At 37.6% G+C, this 23,819-nt stretch overlaps 1 protein-coding gene and 1 pseudogene across 2 annotated transcripts in view; one reads left to right on the top strand and one right to left on the bottom strand.

Annotated features, from left to right (window-relative positions):
• Window positions 1-23,819, bottom strand: part of LOC148370451 (myosin-binding protein H-like) — a 195,285-nt gene that overhangs the window by 88,464 nt on the left and 83,002 nt on the right. The gene's annotated exons all lie outside the window — the stretch shown is intronic.
• LOC148370453 (U2 spliceosomal RNA) lies at window positions 4,226-4,373 on the top strand (annotated as a pseudogene).

Here is a 23,819-nt window from a genome sequence, read left to right as displayed (position 1 = left end):
TGATTAAGGGCTATATAAATAAATTTGACTTTGACTTTGGCCAAAAATGTACAAAATTCAAATGTTGCCGTGTCCGTGCATATGATGAGTTGCAGCTGTAAAATGCCTGCCTGATATTGGCCAATTACGTAAAGTTGTTTAAATATGGGTCCCAAGATTTGGAGTGATGCCAAAGGGAGAAGTAAAAACATGACAACATGACAAAGTTTGCAATAATGAAGAACTGGTGACCTTCTACCGCTCCACCATAAAGAGCCTACTGACCTACGGTGTGTCAGTGTGGCACTCAAGCTGCACAGTAGCACACAGGAAGAGGCCGCAGAGGGTACCAAACACTGCTCAAAAGATTATTGGCTACCCACTGCCTTCCTTGATTGACATTTATAATTCCAGATGTCTGAACAGAGCAAAAGACATCATAAAGGACAATACTTACCGCAACTTCCATCTGTTGAACCTGTTACTCTCTGGCAGGCGACACAGATCCATTCAATCTGCACTGAACGGACATACTTTGCAATGGGTGTCATCTGCACCACATTGTCATATCAGGTAATCTGTAATTATACTATAAATAACCGATGATCTGTAAATAAGCAATATTTCTCATTGATCTCTGCTATCACAGTTGCTGCCTACTGAGGTTTTATATTGTGTTCTGTCTTATGTTGTGTAAATTTAGATATGTTTTCTTTTTGTATTGGTAAATGTACTACTTTTAAATTCTATGTTACTTTTTAAATGTTATGTTACTTTAAATTCCATGTGTGTATGTGCACTATATAAAGAAGCTTTGAATTTCATGACACTCTGTGCAATGACAATAAAAGTGTTCTATTCTATTCCAGAAATACAAAGTTAGTACATGCATAACCCTCCCTAAAATGCATGGAAACAACCAATCGACGATTAGGACATTTATTAGGAAAAAGAAGGGAATTAAAGCAATGAAATATTCTAAGGGCATGGCAATCCACGCAAAAGGGAATTTTTAAAATATTTTTTAATTTGAGTCTCCTCCCCCTCTGCATTAACCAAGTATATTGTTTCAAATCCTGTTCATGTATATTACAAAGTAGTAGTAATTACTATGTGCTATTATGTTATTTTGCTGTTTTTAATTTGTGTACTGAGGGTTCAGAATGCAATGGCTACATATTAATCAGTTTTTATTCACACCATACAAAAATTTCACTTTACAGTCACCATCTCAAAATTGAGTCATATTACATCCCATCTACTGTATTTATTTTTACTGTATCTGGCTTGGGTCTAGAAAGAAACTGTTTTATAGTTAAAAAGTGACGTTCCTGAAATGTTATTTGTAGAACAAAAAAAAAGGGTAAAGTTTCATGAAAAAAAAATGTGATCAGAGGATTATGCTGTGTTTTCAAAGGTTTGTGCCTACACACAGTTAAAAGAGGCCTCATGGAACTGTCTAGCTTTGCATGGAAACTTGTGTGCACGTCAACAACGTTCAGGAAAGTTCCACTCCTATTACAATCCCCAGAGTCAAATGGCCTAACCCAAAATGGCTTTTCAATCAAACGGAAAAAAGGGCACTGCCAGATTGGCATCATCCACTGCTACAGAAAGAGCGTCAACTGGGGTCATTTTAAGAAAAGATGCTGCTTATATTCCAACCTCTGCTAAATGTAAAAGCAGATAATCTCTTGCGTAATGTAAATATATTTTTACCTTTTTATGGCCAGAAAATCTATATATACAGCTGGGGTGCACAGATGGTGAACAACATGAAATCTTGGACCACCTTAGCCGCTATCTCCAGGAAACAGACACCAAAATGGGTAGGACATATGCAGTACATATATATATATATATATATATATATATATATATATATATATATATATATATATATATATATATATATATATATACATACATATATCCCATATACATATATCCCATATACATATATCCCATATACATATATCCCATATATATATATATATATATATATATATATATATATATATATATATATATATATATATCCCATATATATATATATATCCCATATATATATATATATATATATATATATATATATCCCATATATATATATATATATATATATATATATATATATATATATATATCCCATATATAACCCAGTATTTTGTGAGACTAAAAATGAAGGTATAGGGTCCATTCAGCTTTTAACCTCTGTACACTATTGAGAGAAGGAGAGAAGGAACACAGCTGGACTTCAGCCAATTGAAGCAGCTCCCTTCATTGCATCTATCATTGCATTGTAAAAGATTTGATTGAGACAAAAGTGCTGGGGAAAAAAGTTCATAAAAGAGTAGAATTGCACTTGAAAAAACACGGAAAAAAATGTCGATTTTATGTTATTTCTTTCAATACCGATTGCAAATTTAAACAAAACAAAATATACTCACTAGTTGTAGTATACAATAAAATATTTCGTGAAACGTGAAATTTAATTAAACATCAATAATCTAGAAGCTCAGATATTGGGCACTACTTGCGGTTCCCAGCAAAGCTCCCCTTAGAACATGTGCTGTATCATTAAATAATTAAGGACTAGATAGAGTCAATGTCAAAGAGAAACGTAAAAACACTCCGAAAAGTAAAACAAAACAAAAAATGCAGTTGCTGCTCCCAGAAATTCTAAGACCCAAAGAAACAGTCCCAATAAATTACGATCAAATGATGCCATATTACTGAGTGGCCTCTAGGGGCACTTGTGTTTACAAAGCCTCATGTGACTCATTAAAATGGCTTGTAATTTGTTACGCTACTCAAAATTCTCAAATGAGTTGTATTGTGAAATGTTCACGAGTTAAATCACAAGATAATTAAAAGGGAGGCTTTACGGGTATTCAGCAAAATAAATTTTCCCTGTCAGCGTTACAGCAGTAGCTGCTTGTTCTCTTTTTAGTACTCAAGGTGACGAAAAATGACTCAAGCAGACTGCCACTGTTTAGGGGGCATTACGGGGGATTACAGAGCAGGCTGGAGTTAATGACTTTAATTACTGCTAATTCCATATGCCAACAGAACCAGAGTAGGCCAATGGCCTCTGGACAAGATGGTCCTTTTTTGTGGGTGAGGGAACATGAGATGAAATAAGACATTGATTGCTGACAAAAATTTCATATTGTTATCATATATTATTTTATTTACTAGTATTCCTATAGCCTTCATTCTTTTTGGACTGCAACCAGTTCAGGGTGTCCCCTGCCCACTGCCCGATGATTACTGGGATGGATTACTGGGACGCCCTGAACTGGTTGCCAGCCAATCGCAGGGCACACGGGGACAGACAACTCACTCGCTCATTCACACCTAGGGACAATTTAGACCAGCCAATTCACCTGAAATGCATGTTTTTGGAATGTGGGAGGAAACCGGAGTGCCCGGAGGAAACCCACGCAAGCACGGGGAGAACATACAAACTCCGCACAGGAAGTCTGGAGCTGGATTTGAACCCACGTAGGAGGTTCCCAAGACATGAACTGTGCCGCACATGCGCTAACCACTGCGCCGCCGTGCTATATATATATATATATATATATATATATATACATATGGTGGTTTTGGTCCCCATTAACCGCGATAACCGAGGTCCCACTCTATTAATTTATTTATATGGGCTTCATTCTTTTTGGCTTGTTCCTGGTATCACAAGACATGCAGAGTGTTTGACACATCAGTCTATCATATATGTACTCATTTAGTAGTATTACTATAGGTTTCATTCTTTTTTACCTTCTCCCGAAGATCCTAATGTAAGAAAACATGCAGGGTATGTAAAGAATGCACTGGTCATATATTTACTTATTTACTAGTATTAGTATGGACCTCATTCTTTTTGGCTTCTTCCTGGTGTCACAAGACATGCAGGGTGCATGATGCATATAATTATGCTGTATTAACTGTGTTGAGAGTATTACTATGGGCTTTCATTCTTATTGGCCTCTTTCTGATGTCATAAGACATTTAAGATGTGGCTTGCGAAATTTATTTTCAAGGGGTAAACCATATGACAAGTTATGATCACTTTACTGTGCTTCAAACTTCGTTAATAAAATGCTGGGTAAGTTATTGGCAAATTATTGACAGAGTTTAAGTGCAAGATGCTTGGCCAAGGGATCAACCAATATGGGTTTTTCAGGGCCAATAATTCAACACAAGTAGAAGCTTTTAAATCAGCTTTAACTTTGATGCCAGGTCCTTAGCTTGGCCTTTTGGCTTTGATGCTAGTTCCTTAGCTTGGCCTTTTAGCTTTGATTTTTGCATTCCGGAGATGGAATAAGAGCTTGCTCTGTCCACTCCACGCATCGGCCCGGTATTGCAGTACCTCCGGGAACGGTGCATTCGCAATGATCGCAACAAGGCTTTAGGGCTAGGACCTTAGCTTGGCCTTTTGGCTGAGAGTAAGTGTCCCGGCTCCTAGGCTTTGTAGCGTATTATGAACTGACCGATAACGGATAATGAATAATGAATAACGAAGATAGATAAATAACCCTTAAAAACCCCAAAACCCCAACCGCATGTGTAGATCAAGCTTGAGTGTCTGTTGTCTTTGTTGTTCTGGATTGAACATGGCCTGCTTTTGCTCTGTTTTGACTCTTGTTTGTGTGATGATTCTATGACAATTCCATGAGTGGGTGCGACTCGGACAGAGAAAACGTACGCACTGGAATTTGGGGATTCACATTTTCTTGCGCCTTTATAGTTCACGTTTTGTAAGCTGCTCGTGAAATAATGCAACCCATTTGTCCTTTTTCTTCGCACTATCGAGGAAGGCTAGAAACAAAAATCCCCGTTTGTCTCTCATCAAAATTCATGTAGCGGCCAAAAACACGAAGCAAGAACGAAAACATTGGAGGGGGCCAAGCATCATATAAGGGACGTTCCCAATCTTTTTGGAGCTACAAAGAGCCAGAGGAGTGATCAAGTTGACACCAACTGGGTCAACTTGATCTACTGTAAATCTCAGTATGGAAAGTGGGTTATGTATTATTTTGATTTTCGAGGTTAATCCGTTCCATAAACACACATATTGCGTCAGTTTCCACAAACTAGGAATCATATATGTATGTATGTTATAGCGTAACACAATCAATTAACTAGTGAGTCTTCGTAGTTTTTTTTTAACTTACTTTTCACTCGCCATTTTTATTTTTTCTCTCCTCAATGTTTCTTAATTTTCCTTATGCTGAGGTTTCAGTTTTTCCCTGCCCTCATGTTGGTTTTAGATGTTTTAGGAATGTGTAACTGGAGTGCCATGTCCAATTTCGTTGTCACAATATGTTCAACCCATTTTGAAACAATGATAATAAAGATAAATTCTATCCTATCCTATCCTGTCCTATCCTATCCTATTCTATTCTATTCTCATCTCATTAGCTGCACCGATTTCCCAAGACCTTTGAACTGTGCCGCACATGCGCTAACTACTGCGCCGCTGTGCTGCCCCTATTCTATTATATTCTATTCTATTCTTCTCCAGTCTATGTTCTAAACTGTGCAGGCCTTTGAGACTTTTTGTGATTAAGGACTATTAAAATATATATATATAAGTTTTATTTATTTTATTATTAATTTTTTTGGGGCAGCTTAAAGCGACATACAACTAATAGTTTTCAAAATAGAAATTTGTTATTTGGTCATCCATAAGTCTCAAAATGTTGTATTAATAGTATTTGAGTAACAGAGCAATATCCATCTTTTTATTCAGAACTTACCAACGGTATTTGCAAAAACGGCTTGCTTAGATTCGTAGAAGCTCTTAAAATATTATTTTGTTGAATATCCGTTCCCTAAACACCCATATTAAGGACATTTCTTATACATAGGAACCGTATATATGTACTTTAGCCTCACAGAATTAACCCTTTAGCTTGTGCACATTACGGCTCATGCGCAGTTTCCCTCATCTGGGATATTTCTATGCCGCAAAGCACAGTGGGACTTGTAGCACAGCGACAAATGATATACACTGACTCCGGTTAATCTCTAAAAAAAAAGCCTCATTTGTTTTGGTCAATTTCTCTGCGACATTTCCGTCATATTTTCTGCCTCTATTGCACAAATACCAGTTGTATCCATCCATATATAGTGTAAGTATTTTCTTCTGGCAAGTCAAGTACAACTTGTAAACAGATAGCACACACTCTGGAGCACACATTTGGAACAAAAAAACAGGCTCTATGTTCATTTTAGTGCGGGATATAATGTGATCCTTTAATGTCAAAGTTAAATGCAAAAAACATATTTTTGCTTAATTGTGTCACTCTCGCTTTGCACTAGTGCTTGGAATACAGTACTTGCAACTGCCATGTATACAGAGTAATTTGTAGGTCTCAAGGCTTGTTAAAGGGACAGTTTGTAATTATTAGTGTCTCCTAGTGGTACAAAAAACTTTTATTCAGTACTAAAACATTTACTTAAATACTAGGCAAAAAAACCTGGACTATGATACCAATGTTATTTTTTTATCAAAAAAAAAAAATCATAGTTCGAGAAATTTGTATTTGTTTTACTTTGTGGAATCCCTACATAATGTCGCTACTATGTCTGTCTGTCAACTTGCTGCTCTGTGGCACTGCTTTTTGTTCACATTAGACAATACAGTCTCATCTAGTGGTCACATATTACACACTTAATTCTTAATTTTTATTCAAGTTGTACTATCGCCTGCAAGTAAATATAGTTACTGTTTTGCTCTGCATGTAAACATATTATGTCTCGACTTCATATTCATCAGAAGTAGAAGTTTTAATACCTAGGTGATTACTGTAATTTCTTAAAACCTCTTTTGCATATATTAAAATGTTCATCTGCAAAAGAAGGGCAGCGATTATCTTCTTTCACAAAGTTCCTTAAACCTAAGTTAAAAAGTGTGAAAAAAAATCCGTCAATGGATGTGTATTTAAGAAAGTGTTTGGTGCTGGTGAGCTCTGATGTGGCCTAGTAACCTTTAACATCCAAAGTATGGATTTGTATGTCATTTTTCCCGAGATCTATCTCGAAAGCAAACGAGAATGAAAAGAACCTCTCCCGAGCCAAAAAGTCGGAATGTCTTTTCAAATCACCTCCTTTAAGTAGTTCCGTCTGGGGTTCAGCGCTAAGCACCCAGAAACTTCATCTTGCTCGAAGTGAAGTTGAAAGATTAGGGAGGAGTTGAACAAAGGGGAACCCCGGTGTTGGGAGGCCCCGGCTTGGATTGGTGGCTAGAATTACTGCCAGCCTCCCTCCAGGAACTTCAGCTGACTTAACGGCTGCATGAAATAACGTTGCTGTGGGATGTTTGCCTTTGAAAATAGGCGGGCGGCGGCCTCAGCGCAGGTGAAAGGGGATTGTGAACCAGAAATATGTTTTACTTTTAAATGTAGAACAATTTCAAGTTTATGCTTAATGCAAACAGTTTCTCTGGGTCAGGTTGAGGTACAGAAATGGTAAATGGACTGTCTTTCAATAGCGCTGTAACCAGTCACTGAGTAAGTTCAAAGGGCTTTGCAACGCACATCACAATTTACCAATTCACATACACACGCACACAGCGATAGCAGAGTCAGCCTGCAAGGCGCATACCTGCTTATTATTAAGGGCTTAGTGATTGCCCAATGAAATGAAATGATCTGCATTTATATAGCGCTTTTCAAGTCAATGACTTCCCAAAGCGCTTTACATTGTGCTTCACATTTCCCAATAGCGGCCGTGATCTGTGCAGCCATGTAAGGCGCTAACCTGCTTATTGGGGGTATTGGGGTTTCAGTGTCTTACCCAAGGACACTTCGACATGTAACACGGACAAGCCGGGATTCGAACTGGGATCCCTTAATCCTAAAACGATCGCTCTACCTCCTGAGCTACTGCCGCCCCAAGGAGACTTCAACATTTAACTCAGAGTAGCCAGGAACTGTATCTGTGATCTCTTTGGTCCCAAGACGAGTGCTCTACCTCCAGAGTTGGATCATCATAATATGGTATATTCAAGCTAATTCCAGATCTTCGGAAGAGTACGATAGGTACAGCTAACCCCAATTTATGTTTTCACTTTACAGTGTGTAATAACATGTTTTTTTAGAACCTCTTTATGGTCTTTTCCCCACTGTAGCTCAAATCAATATATAATCTGTTTCCTTTACATACAGTATGTATTTATTTATTAAATACTTCAATCAAGTACACATACATAACACATAGGCAGTACTTAATTTATATAATTTTGTTTTTTTACCTGTTTTTATCAGGGGTACACGGGTACAGGCCTCTGCTAATTAGCGTAGGTTTCCTTCCCCCAATAAAAGGCAATTTCACTTTGCGATCCCCACTTGAAACTAATTAATGTGGTACCCCAGTGGTATACGGTACAATATTTGGAATCATAACACTAAAAGTTTAGTGTAATTAACAACAGATAATTTGCTAATCTCAAACAATATGCTAACTCATAAATCCATGCAAAAAAGTGATAACTCAGCTTGAGGGTGAAAGACTAAAAGAAAAGAAGGGACAACACGATACAAAAAAATAATAATCCATTAAACCGCACATAGTGGTGAAATATTAGATTGGAACAGCACTAAGCAACGGACAAAGGTTGTCCAAACACCTGTACAGCAACAACAAAAGAACAAAAGGACAATTGATACCAGTAGATAACCTCTAATTCAGCCTCTCTGGTTGAGATAATCTATACAAAAAATAGAAATAAAAAAATACATTTAAAAAAGGCTTAAATGTCTATATATATATATATATATATATATATATATATATATATATATATATATATATAAATATATATATATATATAGATATAATATAGATATAGATATATAGCGATTGGCTGGCAACCAGTTCAGGGTGTCCCCTGCCCACTGCCCGGAGATGGCTGAATGGCTCCAGCCCCCCCGCGACCCTAATGAGGATAAGCGGTAAGGCTAATGAGATGAGAGATGATATATATATATATATATATATATACATATAGATGTGTGTGTGTGTGTGTGTGTAGCAATGTTGTTTTAAATGCAACAGTAATGGGGCTTAAGAGTTATTTTACATGAAGGAGTACTGTATTTTCCGGACTCGCAGGTTTTTTTTCATAGTTTTCCTTGGGGTGCAACTTAACTTATACTCTGGTGAGACTTATATGAGAAATTATAAACGCATTATTATATCATTGAGTTTTACATTTATTTTACCTGTAATGTATGTAATTTCATATGTTATTTTCACACTAAACTACAAGAGGGCGCTCTAGGCCAGTGTTGATAATTTCAACCTTGCCATTTCATGGGGGGAAGTGGAAGGAGCTTATCGTCGACCTCCCGAGTTGGAGGAGTTGTTTACCGGTAAAAGTGACACTGAGGATGAAAAGTTCATTGGATTTATTGATTTGGAGTGAAGCTGATAAGCATGTTCTAAATGCTAAAGTTATATTAATATGTTACATCGTTCCTGCCGTATTCAAACATGTCTAAAATGTGCACGTACGTGCAACGTTAATATAACCTACAAAGATTCATATAAATTTTCCCCCAAAATGCGATTCACTCTCCAGGTGTGACATATGTATGTTTTTTCCTTCTTAATTATGCATTTTTTGGCTACTGTGACTCCAGAGCAACTTATAGTCGAGAAAATACGGTAGTAACATTTATTTACAGACCATTCAATTACAATTAGTTACATTTCTAATTAATATCAGGCCCTCCGAGGACAGCCATTACACATATGTGACCCTCAGGGAAAATGAGTTCGACCAGCTTGTTATTTTATAAGAAAATAAAAAAGCTAGACAAAAAAACTTGTTGGGTCACTCATATCATATAGCATCGCACACCTTTTGTTATCTTAGAGCCTAAAAAAAACACAAAAAAGGTGAGCGACATGCCTGCAGGCCGCTCCCATCAGCAGCCGTCACCTGCTGTCGCCCACGGTACGCACATAATCCTCACGCCACTTCAAGATGTTACAACATTCCTAGCCGCGGGGCTGCCCAAAACACACACTTCACATTCCAATGTATATATTCTGGGGTCCCACTCCCTATAACTCCAACATATGCAAGCACATGCATATAACTAAAGGAAATACCACAGTGCTAGAAAACAGGACCCAAGAAGGCATCTTGAGATGATTTTAGAGGTGCAGGTAACATATGATGTTGGTCCCCTCACAGCAGGAGCAGGCACCTTGTGAAAATTGCAGTTCCAAAACATTTTTCATGGACACATTCAAACAGTTTTTAAGGACTTACAAAGCCAATTTTCCAATTTCTCCAGTACCATAAAAGGAACAGTGTGTATTTTTTTAATGCGTCCTAGTGGTACCAAAAACTTGTATCCAGTAAAAAAAACATTGATGTTAATACTAGACAAAATTACATGAACCAATGTTCCTTTTTAAAAAATAAAATAAAAATCATTGGTCATCTTTTACATAGTGGAATCCCAACCAAGAGGTCACTGCCATCTTGCTGCTCTGTTGTGCTCTTTGGCACTGGTTTTCGATCGCATTAGACCAGGTGTTGGGAACCTTTTTACCAAAAAAGCCATGAAAGCAAAACATTTTTGTTTTCTTTTAAAAGCACACCCTATATTTTAAGACACAATAAAAAACACCCTTCAGACAAAATCTAATTCTTCAGAACATTTTATTTTACTGTGTGGAGTTTAATGGTTTCATGATATCTATGAAATAATAATAATGCCAGAGGCTGTGTCACCTATCAAATATACCACTTAAAATTCAACTCCCTCTCGCAATTACTTAAGAATGTTGAGGCTCATTATCGTTTTGTCCTAAATAATGGTTTAGAAAAAAGATGCAAGAAAACTTCTTTTGTAAAATGTCACAAAATACTGCAAGCGACGATACCAACGTATTTATCTTTACTTTAGACAGTGCTGTCTCAAAGGTCTCAAAAGTAAACCTAAATTGCTTATGAACTTCGATATAAAGACTTATTTAGCAATTTACAACCAAAACAGGCAACTTAACTTTAAACTGTAGTTAAAATTGTGTCCGATAAATACTGGACTGAACCCTTTAACAACCAATAGTGTCTAAGCTTTGCAAGTATGATAATTTGCTGTATATGAAGCCATATTAATAACTATTCACGGTCTATTTAATCTCCGATCCATGTACAGTGGAACCTCGGTTCTTGACCATAATCCGTTCCAGAACCCTGTTCGAAAACCGATTTGTTCGATCATCGAAATCGTTTTTCCCATTAAAAGTAAAGTAAAATCTTTTTAATCCGTTCCAACACCCTGAATGTTTACCATGAACGTAAACAGGAAGCTAACCCAGGCTAATCGTACATTCGCGTTAGCGTAATCTTCCGTACGAAAGATTACGCTAACATGAACGTGTAAAAATAAAAAAATCAGGTCGTTTACACGTCATTTAGCACCCGGGTCTCCACAAAAAGTGGTGAGCGGTTAAAGGATAAAGAAAAAAATTATGAATAGGATTTCTTACCTTTGTGGTGGTCTGCAGAAGCCATGCTCTATCCCCTCGAAAGAAGGGAAACTCGCACACCTTCATCATATTTTGCTATTATTTCTTTCTTAAATGCAATAGTTGTACGCACTACTCTTCTTTTTTCACCTGTAGCAACTTTGCTGCTTGCACCGACCTTCTTCGGAGGCATAATTAGGGGCTAAAACACTCCGTTCACCGATATTAAAAGCGAAAGCGAAAAGAAGTGCGCGCGCACGTGATAACCGTTCTTCACGAGGGGTGGGGGTAATCTACTCGATCTACACCCGTACGCCGCTCAGCATCGTACTCTAGCGTACCGGCGTTCGAACTCCAATTTTTTGAACGAAAAGCGAAGCAAGAATTTCTCTAAATTTTTGGTCGAGAACCGATTTGTTCGAACTGAGATGCGTTCGAAAACCGAGGTTCCACTGTATACTCATAAAAAGACCCATGTATTGGACAATACAGTGCCATCTATCGTTCAAATATTACACACTGGAGCTTAAATATTTTACACATAAATGATAATTAATTATGACATTTATTTAGTCCAAACAGCCTATCATTTTAGTCATGTTATGTAGATTACTTTTAATGTTTTTCTTTATTAAGAAAACACAATCTATCTATCTATCTATCTATCTATCTATCTATCTATCTATCTATCTACCTTGGTCATATCCCTCAAGAGGGGTGACCAACAGCAAGCACATACAATCACAAAGAAAATAAAAAGGGAAAAAATTGCAAAAAAAAAAACACAAAAAAAATTGTACCATGGCCAACCCAAATGCCCAAACACCCAAAAAAGTTAGGCACCTTGGCACCCAAGTTGGTCATGCTTTCGTCCCCCCAATGAAACGGGACACAAGAAAGCGGTCATGTCACTTGGGTCAGGGTGACACAACACTCTTCTGTTCAACAGCAGGGCGCGACAGCTTTCGCTAGTTTACCCCTGCCGCATCATACACTTGCCCTGCCCATACCTTAGAAAGCGTCCAAACACCCCACTATCCTATTACAACATCTCTCCACTCATTCCTATCACCAACAAGAGCTCTAGCTTCTACTAGATTTAGACCTCTTTCCTGCAGTGCATTCATAACACCATCCATCCACATCAATCACAGATTACAGAATACAATAAATGAAAAACAAATCCGAAAAAAATAGACAAGATACAAATATCCTCTAATTTAGAAAAAAAAAAAATCTAATTTTCTCGAGAAGTCCAAGATCTGTTTCTATTTCGTCTCAAACGTTGGTATCTTCATTTGCCGAAATGCTGCTGATTGTTCCATTGAATGATCTGTTTGGTTCAATGAGGCATCAAAAAGAGACAACAATTTTCGGAACATTCAACAAAATCATTCATTTTCTGTTAACCTTTGAACTTAAGTCAAAACAGATTGTAAGATATGGCAGTCCCAAAAAAATGACTTCCTACATTAAGAAATTCTATTTTTAGCCCAGACATGTAAGGGAAGGTTTCTCAATAAATCTTAGCTATGCATTGATACTTTTTTGAACAAGGAGCCATCCCACGTTCCCAACCTGACTCAGCGAATTGTGTTTTCACAACAAAAAAAGAGATGAGAGCAAGATCAAGAGTGTATTTCCGTGTCCCACATCCCACGTCTTTAAACAACATCCAATTAAGACATTGTTATTACACCTCTGACAACAACACAGTTGTTAAAGCTCATGTGACCTTCTGTTTTACCTGTGACTCACACCCACAATAATAAATGATGTCAGCTATGACACACACCTGCAGCACATAGTTTTCTCCTTGTCTATATTTTAAAGGGAAGGCAGTTAAAAAGATTGATGGCACTTGCGTGTCAATGGGTGATGTCAGAGCTTTCCGATCTGCCCTTATCATTTTTGGGGGAGTCATGCAGCTGAGCAGACTAGTAATGAGAAAGAAATACATGCTTGACCACTTTCTACTATAACTAGGCATGCAGAAAACCATCCTTGTGTGTTTAACGATTTTTTGAAATTTTCTTTTGTATCTGCTGATACAGTATCAAATCAGATACCTCAGCCAGCGTTACGAAAAAAGATGATGTAAGCCATTCCAAATTTTCTCATCTTGCCGCTGCTATTGTTAAATTTTGGGGGTGATAGACCCATGTGGGAAACCGGATGCTGAGGCAAGGGTACTCAAAACCAGGGATTGCATTTAATAACAAAAAAGTAGGTTCAAAGTGACAAACAAACATAGCTTAACAAAACAAGGAGACATGCAAACCAGAAACAATGATCAAAACTAGAACTAAGCTCAGTAGCAAAGAAAACCAAACCACGGGCAACTCCAGAGTGGAAGAGAGTCCAACCCCTCTCGAGAGGACTGGTACCAGAGCCCAAGCCGTGCGTGGAGGTGAGTCCGACTATATCTAATCGGAACCTCACACACCAACTCAGGCTCCTTCCCTGCCAGAGAGGTAACATTCCATGTCCCAAAAGCCAGTTTCTGTGGCCGGGGATCGTGGCGCCAAGGACGCCTCCCTTGGCCGCTACCCAGCTCTCTACGCACACGACCCCTTTGGCCCCTCCTACTGGGGGTGAGCCCATGGGAAGAAGCTTTAATATTAAGCATTAATGCCTTTGCATTGATGCCCAATGAGACAGTGTGTACTGTTTCACCTCTGATTTTCACTGTATCATGTCGTATACCTTTTTCCTTCTCATTTCTTTACCCATCTTCTCACACAAACGATCATGCCAATGTTAATTTTTATAAAAAAAATCTGAGGTGGAGGAATTTGTATTACTTTTACATAGTATAATCCATACCTAAGGTCCGGGCCATGTTGGTCTGGGGTCTTGCTGCCTGTTGTGGCACTGGTTTTCTTTCGCTTTAGACAACAGCAATTTTCCCTCTAATTTTCCACGGGACTGAGCGTTCACACAAAGTCGGTGAGCAACGCTTGAAACAACAGTGAACAACAGCAATCCCTAGTGTAGCAACTAAGTCATTATCAAACATCTCCAAAACTTGAGTTTCCGGCAATGCAAAAATGTTTTCACTTTTGAATGAATTGACTAATGTATTATTGCAAAAGTTGTACGGCCTACAAACGTCATTTGTTTTTAAAATTCTTTCACAAGATTTCCATTTCTTTTTTTTCCCTGGTATCTTTTGTCGCATAATACTAACATTTTTGGGGGCTTATTTAGTCGGTTGCACGATACACAACTGTATTTAATCACATTTTTTAGTGGAAGTACAATGTTGGCAACAAGATTGACCTGGTATAATTGGAAATTATTTGAATGCAACACAAACTTTTTCTTCTTTTTCCCTGTTTTTTCTATTTTTTTAAATTCCTTTAAAATAATAATTCATTGTGTTTATTATTTCCTAGCTGCTACCTTTTTCTTTTGTTCTCTATTTACTTTTTTCCTTTGTTTCTTTGTTTTCTTTTTTTCTGGCTTTTTCTAAAATTTTCCTTCTTTTTTCTCTTCCTTTTGTTTCTTTTTTCCTCAACTTTTCACTACTTTTTCATTTTGGTATTTTTTTCTTTTTTGTTCTATTCCCCCATCCTTTAAGGCATTTTGTGCATAATTATAAATATGATTTGGTCATATAGGGATGAAAGAAGCAAAAACAACCTGAAGAGCTGTTTAGGACCCGAAAGAGCCAGTTCCTTTTAGTGAGCTGAGCCGAAGAAGCCGGTTCTCGAAAAACTCTGCTGACTTTACTCAAATTCGTTGTACTTTGACCTTGACTTCCAAATACCGCATTTAGAACACAATGTCACAATGTATTTTGACCTTCATGCACTGTAACTTTGACTTAATTCGCTTCTTAATTAGCAATTTTGAGCCCTGATTTTTGTGAGCTGGCTAGATTTTCTTGTGCGTGGAAAAGCTCTGGGTAGTGCGCAATTGCGCACACACGCAGCTTAGAGGGAACATTGCGCTGGATCGATTTTCTTGTGCGCTGAGAATGTGCGGGCAGTGCGCGATTGCGCACGCGCGCAGCTTAGAGGGAACATTGGACAACAGTGCCATCTAATGGTCAAATATTACACACTGGGGCTTTAATAGTATTTAAAAAAATCCTGACAATTCATGTAATATTGATCGTTTTTTAAATTATTATTATTTATATTTTTAAGACTCACAAAGGGACATCAAGGACTTTAGTAGCACAGAAACGAAACATTTTTAATTGTATGTGTATATATATATATATATATATATATATATATATATATATATATATATATATATATATATAATTGGTTTGTTTTTGTTTTGTACAATTATATATATATATATATATATATATATATATATATATATATAAAACAGGGTTCGTAAACCTTTTTATAGGCCAAATTCAAGCTTTTTAAAGACCTATAAAGACAATTTTCCAATGTCTACAGTACCATTAAAAGAAGAAAGCCGGTGTGAATCGTGTATTTTGCAGAGCCCCAGATATTTCTATGATATACATATGCCATTTTTATTCATACGTGTGTATTTATCAACACATACGCTTTTTAGTTCATGAGCAAGTCGCAAATATATATATAAATATAGTCTCCCAATAAAGGTAGAATTATAGGTTGGGTAAAAATGACAGTAATATGTAGCTTACTTTTTCAATTGCAGGAAGTTTTTCCCATTACAATTTACCACTGGGAATCTCTACCTTTATTTTTTGCGTTGCCCATAATAAATGTCCTTAGTTGATACGTATTCCTTTCACAAATGCACATTTCCTAGTGCCCTGTGTAGGTGTAACAAGCACCTGCCCTCAGGGCCGCAATCCATAGGGGGTGATGATGCTTCACGTGACAACGCCATAAACACTAATGCAAGCTGCCGTTAATCACAAGGGAAGAAGAAACACAATGGCTAACAAAGCCACAGGAGACTTGTTGAGAAACATGGAAACAAATTCAAGCATTTACAAGTACCTTAACCAAAATTCAAGGAGTTTTCAATCCTTAAATATACAAGCATTTTGAAGTATTTCAGGCACCAGTACAAACCATGATGTTAAGATATTTGTGTTTGCCAGGCAGGATCAAAGAGGCCATACCTGTAGTTTGATCACTGCTGGTTTATGCACAACTCAAATACCCCGCTGGGACACATGGACGTGAAAAGATGTAATTACAAGCTAGTAAATGTCTTTCAAGCTGTGTATGCCCGGCATGAAAGTAATAATCCAATGTAAAGGGTCTTCTCTGCAATGTCATTACACAAAGGGTTAATAGATGCCCGAGGCAAATCTCTCCGCCCTCCAAACACCAAATCTATCTGCAGCACAGAACATCTCTTTGTTCTTGTGTTTGTGTTTAAGTCATAAAAAACAGTCAACTGCCGAGTTATCACATGGGGACGTGTTCCAGATATAAATGAGATCATCTATTCATGTAAACTATTCTATGCATATTAGAGATAACTGGAATTATTCGCCATGAAAAAAAAGTGTATTGCTTCAAAACAGAACAATTGGCCAGGGAATTTGACAAAATCTTGAATTACAAGTTTGGGATTTTTTTTCCATTATTGTTGCCAGTATTCTACAAGATACACAATTACAGAATCAAGAATAGGCATCATAGTATTTTGTGGAATAATTGTAAAAGTAAAGGTCAGTTATATCTGCAAAGACATTTTAGAAAGAATGTCCGACAGGCCATGCTAAAAAAGAACAAATCTATTGTGACGCAGTAAACAATAAAATGCTGAAATGACCCTTTTCAAGAGAATAATTCACTTAGTGCTGGTCTTCTGATGATCCCGAGAGCAAAGAAGTCTTCTGCTGGTTCGAGAGCGTTCTCCATCCGGGCACCGGTGCTGTGGAATGCTCTTCCCCCTGAGATTTGATCTGCAACCTCAGTGGAAATGTTTAAATCTAAACTTAAAACTCACTTCTACTCCATTGCATACGAATAACCTACTCCTCTTGTCAGTTGAAAATAGTTTGTGTAATATAGTGTAACAATCTGTGAAGCCCTTTGAGACTCTTCGTGATTTAGGGCTATACAAATAAAAATGACTTGACTTGACTTGACTTAAAACTATAAAACTATATATGCTGTTAATGCCTATGTCTAAAGGAAAAGCAGTGACATAACCAAGTTGTCTCTTCAAGGCACATTGACAAAGCAATCAATCGTTGAATGAAAATGTAATTCATTCCTTAATATCATGGTAGTTAAATGCTCTGTCAAAAATCATAGAAAATATGACAAAATCGTATAGATTGACATGATTTTCTTGAAGGGACAGTGTGTAATATTTGTGCCTCCTAGTTGTGCAAAAAAAACCTTTCATTCGGTTAAAATAAACATTCATTTGAATACTAGGCGAAAATACACATTATACCAATGTTAATTGTTATCAAAAAAACCCAGGTTAAGAATTTAGTATTTCTTTTACCCAGTGGTATCCCCGCTTAGGTCGTTGCCATGTTTGTTCGCCATCCTACCGCCACGCTGTGCTCTCTTGCTCTAACCAGGCAACGCAGTGCCATCTAGTGGTCAAATATTACACATTGGGGCTTTAAAAAGTCATGTGTCCGCTATCAAAATTCGAAAAATGAAGAAAATTCCTTATTATTTGGAGAGAAAAAAAATAATGCACAGGTCACACTAAGGTTTTTGATGATGATGCCTCTCAGCTATTGGTTGAGGTCATTTAAAATGCTGGTCTGGTTTGCATCATGGCATCGTGAAGTTGCTGATATACTATTGACTTAATTTAATACTAATTATCTGCTCAGGAGGTAATACAGAGACACATTGAATAACATTTTGTTTAATGACTCTGTTTAAGATTGCCCAGCAATTGCGCACATATTTGTAATTATTATCTTGTTTTTTTACTAACAAAAACGTAACACAATGTTTGCTCATTTTATGTTTAAGTTATTTTTCTGTAAAACATATATTGTAAAACCTGAAAAACAGGTTAAAAATCTTATCAAATCCAATATTATAGCAAAATTATTACCCAAAATAATCTGTATTACTTCCTGAGCCAAGGTGACCACAAACGATAAAAAAAAACTTTATAATGTCAGTTTAAAATAAAAAAAAATTTTTTTATGATTTTCAAAAATTTCAACTGACAGTGTGCTGAGAGATTTTGTTAATTAAAAAAGTGTGCACAACACAAACAGGACAAATAATAATAGGGATACAAGTGGAAGTTTTAAAATACATTTAATGTCAATTATTTACCTGGGGTATAGGGGATTTGGAACTCATTAGCCAATTAGCATAGGTTTCTATCCGCACCATGTGAAAACTTCACCTTACCATCCCCACCTCAGAATGGATTAACATCAAATCCCAGGAGTCGACTGTACTTTATTATATACTTGTGAGATAAGTCCTCAGTCACCAAGAGCCCATGCATATCAGTGCCAACTTTATTGTACACCATGTGGGCAAGTATGTGGTGCGGAGGAGTTGGCACAACGCGCCACCGCTAGTAGGAGTCTTTGAAAATGTACGTCAGTGGTTTAAGTTTGAATATAAGCGTTTGGCTTCTGCGGGAGATCCAAAGCAACACGCCCACTCGCGCCTGCTGCTGATGTCCCAGGATGTTGGTTCCTTAGATAACAAATAAATGCTGCATGCACGTTTGCAAATATCTATTTTGTGTGCAATTCGGAGAGAACTGCAAGCAACATTTTTTCATAACATATATTTATGATACATACCGGGGGTAATTTTACATTTGGGGGTGCTGACCACCCAGAGTGTCTGGGTTTTTTTTTTTTTTTCATTTCACTTAAAGTGATTAAAGATCATTCAATACTGTTCAGGAGTGTCACTTCACGGCATCACATTGCACTAATTATTAAATACTAGTACTACGCAATGCCCAGTTTTTAACCATTTATTTCTAAAAGAGTACACACACCCAGATACATACAGAAGAAGAAGTGTGGAACTAATTAGAAAATAATGCGTTCTAATCAACACTTGTGATATTGTTGCATGCGATTTAATGCGGCTAAAAGAGGGACTAATATTCATTGATGATAACAAAGTCATGGTATTGGGTGGTGGTGGTAAAAAGTAAATAGACTGCAGTTATGTCGAGCTTACCAGTCACTGAGGACCCCCAAAGTACTTTACAAAACACTTCACACATTACCGATTCACACACACGCTCACACACTGATAGCGGAGTCAGCCATGCAAGGCGCCTACCTACATAATTGGGTTCAGTTTCTTGCCAAAGGACACTTCAACATTTAACTCGGAAGAGCCAAGAATTGAGCTGAAAACGGGATGGTTACGCCCATGATAAATACCCTTTTGTGTTTTATATAAGACAATGGGCAGATGCTTGACTGATTTATTATTAATGTGATCATTATTATTATAATTATCACAGCATGTTCACTCATTGTAAGTAATTATACACAAATATATATAAAACCAGCCCTTCATCCCAGCACCCAGTACAAAGATAAAGTACACGCTGTTGCTTTCAAGTACATTACCTTGACAGAAAATGCGTGGTTCTCCCCCTGCGCTGCGGGGTCGGAAGCTGCAGCATTTTGCCGTTTAAAACACGCCCGCTCATTTTATCACAGTCCGCAATCCGAGGCTGCTTTGTTCCTCATGTCCAAAAAAAGTGGCGGATAATAAAGAAGACGAGCGAATGAGCGTGTCCTGTGCGCTCGTGGGAGCCGGCAGTGATGACTGCCGGACCACCACCACGCCTGCTGTGCTCCCACTACTCTCTCTCTCTTTCTCTCGTGCAGAGAGCAAGGGAGGGACATGTTGAGAAGGGGAGGACAGGATAGGAAGGGCTACACCCCAAATTCTTCCTTCTTCTCCAAATTGATCGCGAGCAGCTGTGCCTGCAGCCAAAATGCGCACGAAAGCATTGAGGCAAATACAGTACAGTGGTATTTCGTTATTCTTCTAAACACGAGAATTTCGATATACTGTACAAGTTTTGCCATGGTGGGCGGCACGGCAGCCAAGCGTGAATCCATACCTGTCAGCCTCCAGGGCTCCTTGCCCTTACAAACTGTCGTATTTTCCCTTACAAAATACAAAATAATCTTACACCATATTTTTTCAAACGTGTTTATTTTTGTAGTTTAACATGTTTTATTGTACATGTGTTTCGTTATTTTATATATATTGTTAATTAACATTTTGTTGTGAGATCCTGAGTTGCTCGACATGAATGAGGTTTATTATTATAAAAAAAGTTAAAAAATTAAGTAGCTTGGACGTTCACTGTAGAAGGAAAAAATACATGCAAATATAATTAAGTAGTATAATACATTTTTTTATTCAAATTATGAATTCGTTTTCTGCATTAAATTATTGTTGGTAATATACTGATTAAAGGGATAACCACAAACCTGTCTTTTTCATTTTCTCATTTTATACTTTTTTTCTTAACTTCTTTATACAACATATTAATTCGTAATATAATGCATCAAAGCAAGTGAACCGTTTGAGAGCCGACTCTTTTTAATGAGTTGAGCCGAAAAAGCCGGTTCTCTAAAAACGGACTTCCTTTCATTACATTAAACCGCTCGCTTCGTTTGCAAGAAAAAAACGAGATCGAGGCTTCCGCGGCGAACTTGTTTGACTTGATTGATTTGCCGTTTCGTGATAGTCGGTTTATACCGGATGGTACCCATAATTGACAAATAAGCGTTTTTCCGTACAGATTTTCTCAAACGTCGTCCACGTCTTAAAATGCATAATAAACGTACTTTGTACGGCAAAAGCGTACAGGTTGACAGGTATGTGAATCCAAAATGTTGAAAAAGCCTTATTGGACCAAAGAAACCACAAACAAAATTGTCCAGAGCCCCCACAAAAAATGAAAAGCCTTTTATAAGCCTTATAATAAATTCTGTATGTATCTATATTAGCTATTTAACCCTACTATCAAAATGACTGTAGAATGGTGCTTCACGTGACTACTCTGCTTAGGTTTAACGTCATTACAATATTAATGAATTACAGTATGTTTCATGGCTATGACAAAATTAAAGAAATGCAAAAAAGAAATCCATCACTTCACACGACTTATCACAGGGAATTGAGTATTCTGGCGCTGAAGGTCTTTGATATGCTGTTCGGTGAAGTTGCTTGCCATTTCAATTCCCCCTTACTGATTTAGTGGAGAGAATCATGTCTTAAATTTTCAGCATTATTTTACTTTTGTTCTTGAAGTCTGCAAATAGGTGTTCTGATATCTTGAGGAATCACTCTTTTATGTAGTCACCAACTGTTAACGTTTTTTCCCAGCTACATTATTCCCTGGGTTGCAACAAAACTCAGTAGTGTGGCAGTAATGTGGTTTGGTGATGCAATCCACTTCTTAAATCTATTTTTGCACACATCTAATTTCTCCAAAGGGGATGCTATCGCACTTTTTTTTCACTTCCACCTGGGTATCCTGCCGCGAATGTAGCATACTTTCTTTGGAAAGTTCTTTCCACATTACTCTTTGTGCTATTTGATAACTTCTTTACATAGAACAAACATTCAGGCAATCCATCCGCATTGAATGCGAATAAATTGGTCCAAGAAACCTTAAATCATCTGTTGTCCTCAATTATATTGGTCTTTATACGTTTGGGGTCCATTTTGTTGAAAACAGCCACCTACTTTGCTGATAACTCTTCCCTTTTAAAAGGGATGGAGTTTAGACCACACAGCCAAATAAATGAGCAATGCAACGGTAAATTGTCCAAAGTATTTGTGTCATGTTTATCCTCCCATAAAAACCATGTATAAATAAAAATATATTTTCCTCCCCAATCTTTTTTTAATGTGTTATCATTTTGGGAAATGTGCCAGGGCGCCACTCGGCAGCGCTAAAGAGCCGCATGCGGCTCCTGAACCACTTGTTGCTGACCCGATGGTTAGCGCATCAGCCCACCGTGCAGAGGTCCAGGGTGTGATTCCTGCGACCGAACTCCCCATGCAGATTTTGCATGTTCTCCCCGTATTTGCGTGGGTTTTCTCTGGGCACACTGGTTTACTCTCACATTGCAAAAACATGCATGTCAGGTTAACTGGCGGTTCCAAATTGTTCCTGGTGAGTGCTTAGTTGTATGCCTCTGTGTGCTGGCAAACAGTTCTCGGTGTCCCTTGCCTACTGCCCGAAGATGGCTGGGATGGGCACCAGTACCTCACGTCCCTAGTGAGAATAAGCGGTATAGAGAATAGATGAATGGAAGTTTTAAATTCGAACCAAATACTTGATGTACATACGGGGGTAAAAAACTCCAAGCCATGAGCAGTCGTAGAGTCCAACATCCGGGGCCGCTCACCATCACCATCAGCATCGTCTCGTCCTAGTTAGCGCATGCGCTTTTTACCATCAGACGCCTGATCCTGCGCCTGACCGGGGTTTATATGCAGCAAGTTTGTAGGTCAGGTTCACTTCCTGGCTCCTCCGAGTTAAATTTCAAAGTGTCCATGGGCAAGAAACAGAACCACTAATGCCTCTGAAAAGCAGGTACTTGTATTGCATGGCTAACTCCGCTATCAGTGTGTGAGTGTGTGTGTGAATGGGTTAAGTGTGATGTAAATTGTAAAACACTTTGGAGGTTTTCGGTGACTGGTTGAAGCGCTATATAAACGCAGTCCATTTACCATTTAAAGTGATGCTGAAATACAAAAAACATATTTTTTTGTGGAACCTAATGACAGAAAAAAAATCCGTAATGCACTTGGGACGCAGAAGTCGAACCACAAAATGGCAAGGGAATAACGTTTTACATCCTCCAGACGGAAATGTCACAACATTTTAACGGCTGCCAGACTGTAATTAACATGCACACTTAATCCACATTTCACACGCAAAACGGGTTAATCGTGTATGAAATAAACATCCGTTTTCGTTTTAATTCTACACGTGGAACAAAGAATCACTTACAGGAAACAGAATTCAATGCAGAAAAGGGAACTGTTTTTTTTTTACATTTTAGGGAAATAACTTGTCACACCTACGGGGACCGGGAACAGTTGTAAAAGGCAAAGTTTGACCAATTGGAAAAAAATTTAATTGATGCTGCTGAGAGAGGATTCTCCCCTTTGATTTTGACCACACGTAGATGTTTGAAAACTCTCAATTTTGTGGTCAAAAATCACATTTTAATGCAAGATTTTAAACTTTTTTTCTCACTGTTGTTTGTTTTATCTCAAATATGCTGAAGTAAATATGTAAGTATTCTATGTGAGCCTATGTAAGCCTTCTAGAACACGGTCATTTTTATTCCTTGTTTGAAAAATGCTATTGTCAATATCATCAACAAGTTATGTCCCTAGAAGGTGGTGTCAAATCTG

This window comes from Urocampus carinirostris, chromosome 3 (genome assembly GCF_059441175.1).
Source record: "Urocampus carinirostris isolate Australia breed hairy pipefish chromosome 3, RoL_Ucar_1.0, whole genome shotgun sequence".
Lineage (NCBI taxonomy): Eukaryota > Metazoa > Chordata > Actinopteri > Syngnathiformes > Syngnathidae > Urocampus > Urocampus carinirostris.
Note: the sequence above shows the minus strand (reverse complement) of the source record. Positions and strands in the feature narration are given on the sequence as shown.